Genomic DNA, 6,881 nt, shown 5'->3' on the forward strand with positions numbered 1-6,881 from the left:
ATAGTTATAAATATATTAATAATAAATCTTTTGTCGTATAAAGGTTAAAATATGTCATAAGTCTATACAATTCACAGATTTGTAATTTAGTCTTTGTACTTTTATTTTTAAGAATTTAGTCCCTTTACTTTTCAAATTTGAAAATCAAGTCCAATTGTTGACATCTTTAAATTTTTTTTATCAATTTTGTTGATGTCACATTTTTAAATAAAAAATACTACTTAGTAGCCATGTAATTAAAAACTAACATTGTAATGAATCTGAATTTAACATAATATTTTTAATATATGCAAAAACAATGTAAAATATAAAATTATAGATAAAAATAAATTCAATTAAACAATGAAAATATAAGAAAATCTTAAATGTATGTTTGTTTAATTGAAAATAACTTTTATGAAATATTTTTAAGAAATCTAACAAACAACCAGAAAATATTTTACACAGATTCCTCCAAACACTAGAAAATATTAGCTTTTCTAGAGAAGTAAATAATTTTCCGAAAGTCATTTTCAGTGAAACAAACGGAGCCTTAGCCAATCGACACAAAAATCAAACAAACTAAGAAAATTCCCACTTTCATATGATCCCTAAAATTGCAAACTAAAAAATCTCCAATTTCATATAAACCCTAAAAAAATATTGCAAACTAAAAAAATCCCTAATTTCATATGAACCCTAAAACAAAATTGCTAAATATATGCTTTCCCGAAAATTTGAGCAACCATAATACCTTCTGCTTGGGTTTAAATCACTTCACGAAGTCTCTCTCGGAGCTAACTTGTTATAGAAACATGTTATTTTCTCTCCATCATAAATGAACTCCCCTCGTAATGAAGAAATCAACTTCGAATAAGGTAGCTTCTCCATCAATGGCTTCCAACCACTATTTTTAGACAATATTTTCAATTCTTTTATTGACCCATTAGAATTCAAGCTTCGATTTTTACAAAATTTCAATAAAGAGGGAGAAGATTTGAGATTTAGGGGCTTTTAGATTGTTTTATTCTGTGTTCAAGGTTTTTTTTTTATTTTTTAATAATTTTAAAATCATTTGTTGATGTGGCATATAAGACAAAATAATGTCACGTCAGCATTTAATTACATTTGGACTGCCACATCAGCGATTAATGTTGACGGTTAGTCAATTAATGACCACATCAGCATATTTATTAAAAATAGACCAATTTGACAAAAAAATAAATGTTAGGGTTTAAAGTGCTCCAAAAAAAAAAGATAAAGTGCCAAAGTGACCAAACAACCAAATGTTAGGGGCTATTTTAGGCATTATGCCAATGGGTAAACATTGAGGGCTAATTTTGTTATTATATCAGACTACATCAACATTTTGCTTGGTAATCAAACCAGTTTTAACGGTAGAGTGACAAAACTGAAAACTTATCTAACAAGAGTGACTAAAATTGGCAACCTATCTAACAAGAGTGACTAAAATAACAAATTTTTGAAATTGGTGACCAAAATAGGAACGCAGGTAAACTCTGGTGACAAAATAGGTAGTTTACCCTTATAAAAAAGATAAAAGTATTATTGTACTAATATAACTTATTTTAAATATGTAAGGTTATTTTGGTAATTTTCTAGACTAAGACAGTGTCATGTTGACTCATGACATCAACTTAATTGCACACTTAAATGATAATATAGATATACAAACAATGTGGGTGAACATACGTATGTAAGATATTAAAATAAAGTGTTGGTTAAATTGGTAAGAATTTTTTTTATAGACGTTAGTAGCATGGGTTAAAATCTCAACATTTACATTTTTTATTATTTTTTAAAATAAGAAAATGAAAAAAGTACCATCATAATAATATAAATTATTTAAAATATATAAGGTTATTTTAATAATTTTCTAATTGAGTTGGTGTTGAGTTGACTCGTTACACTGACTTAGTTACACAGTTAAATAATGATATAGATGTTATGATAAATATTATATTTGAAAAGAGACGAAATTACAAGAGTTGTATGTATGTATGTATGTATGTACGTATGTACGTATGTTTATATTATGCACACTTTATTACCTCCATTAATTGTATATCTATATTAATGTATTTGATTGAGTTGGTGTCAAAATTGATGACAACACAAAGATAAATAAATTTAATCTAATTTTTTTCCATTTTAACATTGTACATATTTTATGTGTTATTATTAATTAATTTCAAACTATATATTTCATTATTTATTATTTATTATTTTTATATATACATTTATATTCTAAATTTATAAATTTCATACACATACATACTTGATAGGATTTCTAATATATATAATTTTTTTATAACTTTTTTCTAAATGAAGAATTTCTTTAAAGTATATAACATAGAAACTGAATTTCAAAAACAATCTTACTGATGGGAATCAACACTATCATTAGAAAATTATTTTAAAGCAAAGAATTTAATTCATGAATGTTTGTTGTAATGCATTTTCAAATAAAAAATACCAAAAATAATAAGAAATAGTGGGTTGAATTTGGTTATGATACTTGTCATCACCGGCTCAAAACCTGAATGGGTTTGAGCCAGATTTTATTGAGCTCATGTAATGAGTTTGCAAATTAAGCTCGCGTAATAATAAGTGTTTGTAGGATAGGTACCTACATTCTCTTGTCAAGTCACACGTGAGGTTGTGCATATAACCACATAAATATGTGTGAGGTCTAGAATAAGATACGTGTTGACATGCATGAAACCTACTTAGAATGTTATATCAGTAAATAGTAACTGTATCACATAAACCTCACCATACAGGGAAAAATATTCAACAAATTTCAATTTTAGTGAATGAAATTTCAATTCAACTTCCCAATATTTTGTTGGATGAAGATATGTGTGGTATGAGAGTGAGAGTAAAAGTTTGCGGAATTTGAATCCACCATGCTACCTGCGTCATTTGAGTCATTATAACCTGTTTTTCCCATAGTTTTAGCTGAAAAGAATATTTAAGTAGAATTGGGACAATAACAAATTATTTTTATAACATCTAAATTGGTCTTAATTTTAAGTATTTTGTCTTTTCCAAATGAATGGAGAGTGCAGTGACATCAGTTTTTAGATTTGATTTCAAATTATGCGTAGTTTCTTTTTTTTTGACAGTATATTATGTAGTTCTGAGCTTTAAATATATATAAATTTATACGTAAAAGCACTCGTATCATATATAAAATAAGAAGCGGAGAGATGGATTGAAGCCAAAGATTGGAATAGAGGATGACATGTTTGATGAAGAAAGAGTTACCCTGTGAAGTTGATCTGTGTTTTTTGTGAGGGAGGAGAAAGGAAATGGGATAGATTTCATCGCCATGGTAAGAGAGTACCCATTGCTTTGGGTTTTTTGTTTAATGGCCCAAAATCAATGAAAATGAATGTTGAGAGTGGGATTTGAACCCACTCCCTTTCGGACCAGAACCTTAATCTGGCGCCTTAGACCAACTCGGCCATCTCAACGTTTATTCTTTTCATCAAGAAAAAGAAATAAGACAAAACACTGAAATATCAATCATTAGTCCATCTTAAAATTGTACATAGTTTTTTTTTTTGGGTTAAAAATGTGTGTGTGTTTTTTAAATCACATTAGAATTTTAACTAGAATTACTAAAGATGTTAACAATTTGGACTAAATAATGTCATTGTAAAATGAAATGACCAAATTATGTCTTTTAAATATAAAGGTTAAATCCCAAAAATGAGTATCATGGAAGAATCATAACTGCAATTTGACCATTATTTTATAATTATAAACAAAGAGATGAATTTCTGTACACGTGTCATGGAGAGAAGCATGAGGACATTATTTTTATACATACACGCATACATATATATTTTTTTTTCTTAAAAATACCTTTTTAGCACAAATTTTTTTTCTCAACACTTCAACTAATAGTGAAGGATAACAATTATTTAAACTAATTAATGTCAATAGAGAATTAAATTATGTCAAATTAAAATATATAGGTTAAATCTCATATGTTATCATAATAAAGGGATCATAATTGAAATTTAGGGTTTTTTTAAAAAACTAATACTAAAAAATAATTAAATACGAAAATAGAGTATTTTTTATAGTAACTTTGGGTGTCGTCTAACACATTGGCGGCATCGATGGATTTTAAAAAAAAAAGTTTGATAGGAAAAAAGAAGGGGCTGAAAGTTGTGGTTTCAACACCAGACAATTAATGTCTCGCTTTTTCCGTAGCCAATGGCAACTCAACAACACATTCTTAAAATACCACTCACCTCACTTTCCCCTAAAACCACTTCTACTTTCGGGCTTTTAATGCTTTATCCCTGCATTTCCATTTACCAAACCAGGTTTTTAATGTTTTTCCTAGCTTTTTTTATTATTTAATCAAGGAGGTGTCACTTGACACATTGACAACACCAATTAAAAAATATTTTCTTTTCACATTGATACATTGGTGGCACCTAAAGTTACCGAAGAAAACACATCATTTTCGTATTTAATCTGTTTCTTATATATTTTTGTATTTAATTATTTTTTAGTATTATTTTGAGAAAAAAAATTAAATTTTAGGTTGTTAATCAATATATATATTTGAATCCTGGTGTTAATATCCTAACCATTAAATTTTAGTATATAAAAAATATATATTGATTAAATAAGGGGATAAAAAGAAAAATGAATTGAGATGTACGTAAGATGTAGATACAAACATATATATAGCTCTAAACCAAAAAAGAAACATATATATATTGATTATATATGTATATATTGTTTATGTCTATTTTATTGTTCATATTTGAGGTTTATAATTATCCCTCTTAGTAATATTGTTTTTAATGTTTAAATCTATATTTTCTCTAATATTTGAACCTATGTTCTTTATTTTGAGAGTGTAACATGCTTTATAACTGCACTCAGCCATTGTTGGTGATTATATATGTAAATATCGTAATATACCAAATACGAATCCAACATACTAGACATAGAAATCAGAATTAGGGTGGCCACAAACTAATTTTAGGCTAGGTATGATAATTTATAAATTTACTCGTTTTAGAATTAATCTAAAAATATTTAAAAAAAATCTTAAAAGAACAAGTGCGATATACATGTCATATCTAAATTTTAAAATACGATTAAGGATTAACAACCTAAGACACCTATACTAAGATAGTACCATTTTAACTTATGCCATTTTTATTAGTGCTTTTATGCTTTCAAATTAACCAAATTATTTTACGCATTATTACAAATTATCAAAAAAAAATTCCTAAAAATATTAAAATATTAACAATCAACCAAAATTCTAATAAACAACAAAAAACAATAACCGCGAACCAATCAATCAAAAATAATAAATAAGAAAAATGATACAAAATTAAAATTAAATAAAACAATTATACAACCAAAATAATTAAACATCCTCGTAGCAAAAATTCCTAAAAAAATAAAATAAAATAAAAAGTGAATTCCAAAAGTAATTAAATTAATAATATATCATTTAATTCTAAAAATAAAATTTAAGACTCTTAATTATTAAATCAAATTAAAAATAAAAAACAAATTAAATAAAAATTAATAAAAATTTGAAATTTGAAAACAATGTGAAATCAGAGGGACTAATTGAGCAATTTCCTAGCCTGAATTTCAAAAATTGAATCATGTTAAAAACTAAACAGATTAATATTGCAATTTAAAAAAAAAAGGAGTAGTATCCCTAAAAAATAAATGGAGAACGCGTGGGTCCTTATGTTACAAGTTTCCCAATAATTCACCCTATTTAAATCCTTAAAATCACATTTCCAGAAAAATAGTTCTCTTCTCTCTAATGATTTTTAAATCGGATTGGTGATAAAACCAATCAGATTATTAATTATTAATTTGATTGATTTAATCAGTTTAATTAAAAAATAATTAAAAATTACCAACGAGGATTTTGAAATTTAAAAAGCTAAAATTTTCTCTTATTTTAGGGCTTGTCAAATCTAGGAAGATGGTAGCCTCCTCACGGCTTAAGGGTTAAACTTAGGTGAGATCGCTATCATCGGAACCTCTTCCCTTTGTCATTCAAAAACCGAGCCTAAAATCCCTCCAAACCCCAAAAGTTCAACATGCATTCTTTGGAAACTCAAAAAAAGAAAAAGAAAACTCGAAATATACCTTTGGTTGTTTTGAGATTGTGTAGCCGATTGATATTAGTTTCTATTTTTTTGTTGATTTTTCGATCAATTCTTTTTCTCTTGTTTTGTAAGTTTTTGTAATGTTCGAAAAAGTTTTTCAAAAATTTTATTTCAAACCTTAATTTTATATTGGGGTTCAAAATTTTCCATAAACATGTTAATCAAATATTACAAATTTCAATATTACATTGTTGATAAGTTGAAACTCAAATTTTCATTCTTTTTATGATTTTTCTCATATTTTTTATTTATATTTTTGCTTCTTTTACATTTTTAATATTTTTTGAAAATAATATGGTATATAAAATATAAAATATGGCATAATAATAACAATAACTGGTTTTCAATGCATTCAATGCTCCTTTTGACCTCCCCTTTGCCACGTGCGGCGCCAATACCTTAAACTGAAATATCATAAATAGTAGGCATGTGGGCCTGCAAACCGATTGGGCTTTGAATCTGAACTTTGACTCACTTGAGGATTTTAAACTGAAGATTGGGCTTGAACTTAATTTGGATTTAAACTAAAACTCGGGCCTAAATCCGAGCTTGAACCCTTAAATTTTAGAAACGGAAAATGGGGGCTCACCATTAAATTTACTTTAAAACAAATCATGAAATATTTTTTTATTATTTTCCAACAAGTTTAAAAATAAAACCATGATTTTTTTAAAAAAGAAATGTTCATATTTTCTAAAAACATAT

At 26.5% G+C, this 6,881-nt stretch overlaps 1 non-coding gene across 1 annotated transcript; it reads right to left on the minus strand.

Annotated features, from left to right (window-relative positions):
* Positions 1-3,398: 3,398 nt before the first annotated feature.
* TRNAL-AAG (transfer RNA leucine (anticodon AAG)) lies at positions 3,399-3,479 on the minus strand. Its single transcript has one exon. It is a non-coding gene; the product is annotated as a tRNA-Leu (tRNA).
* Between the last annotated feature and the right edge of the window lie 3,402 nt (positions 3,480-6,881).

The sequence above is a fragment of the Gossypium hirsutum genome, chromosome A02, assembly GCF_007990345.1.
Source record: "Gossypium hirsutum isolate 1008001.06 chromosome A02, Gossypium_hirsutum_v2.1, whole genome shotgun sequence".
Classification (NCBI taxonomy): Eukaryota; Viridiplantae; Streptophyta; class Magnoliopsida; order Malvales; family Malvaceae; genus Gossypium; species Gossypium hirsutum.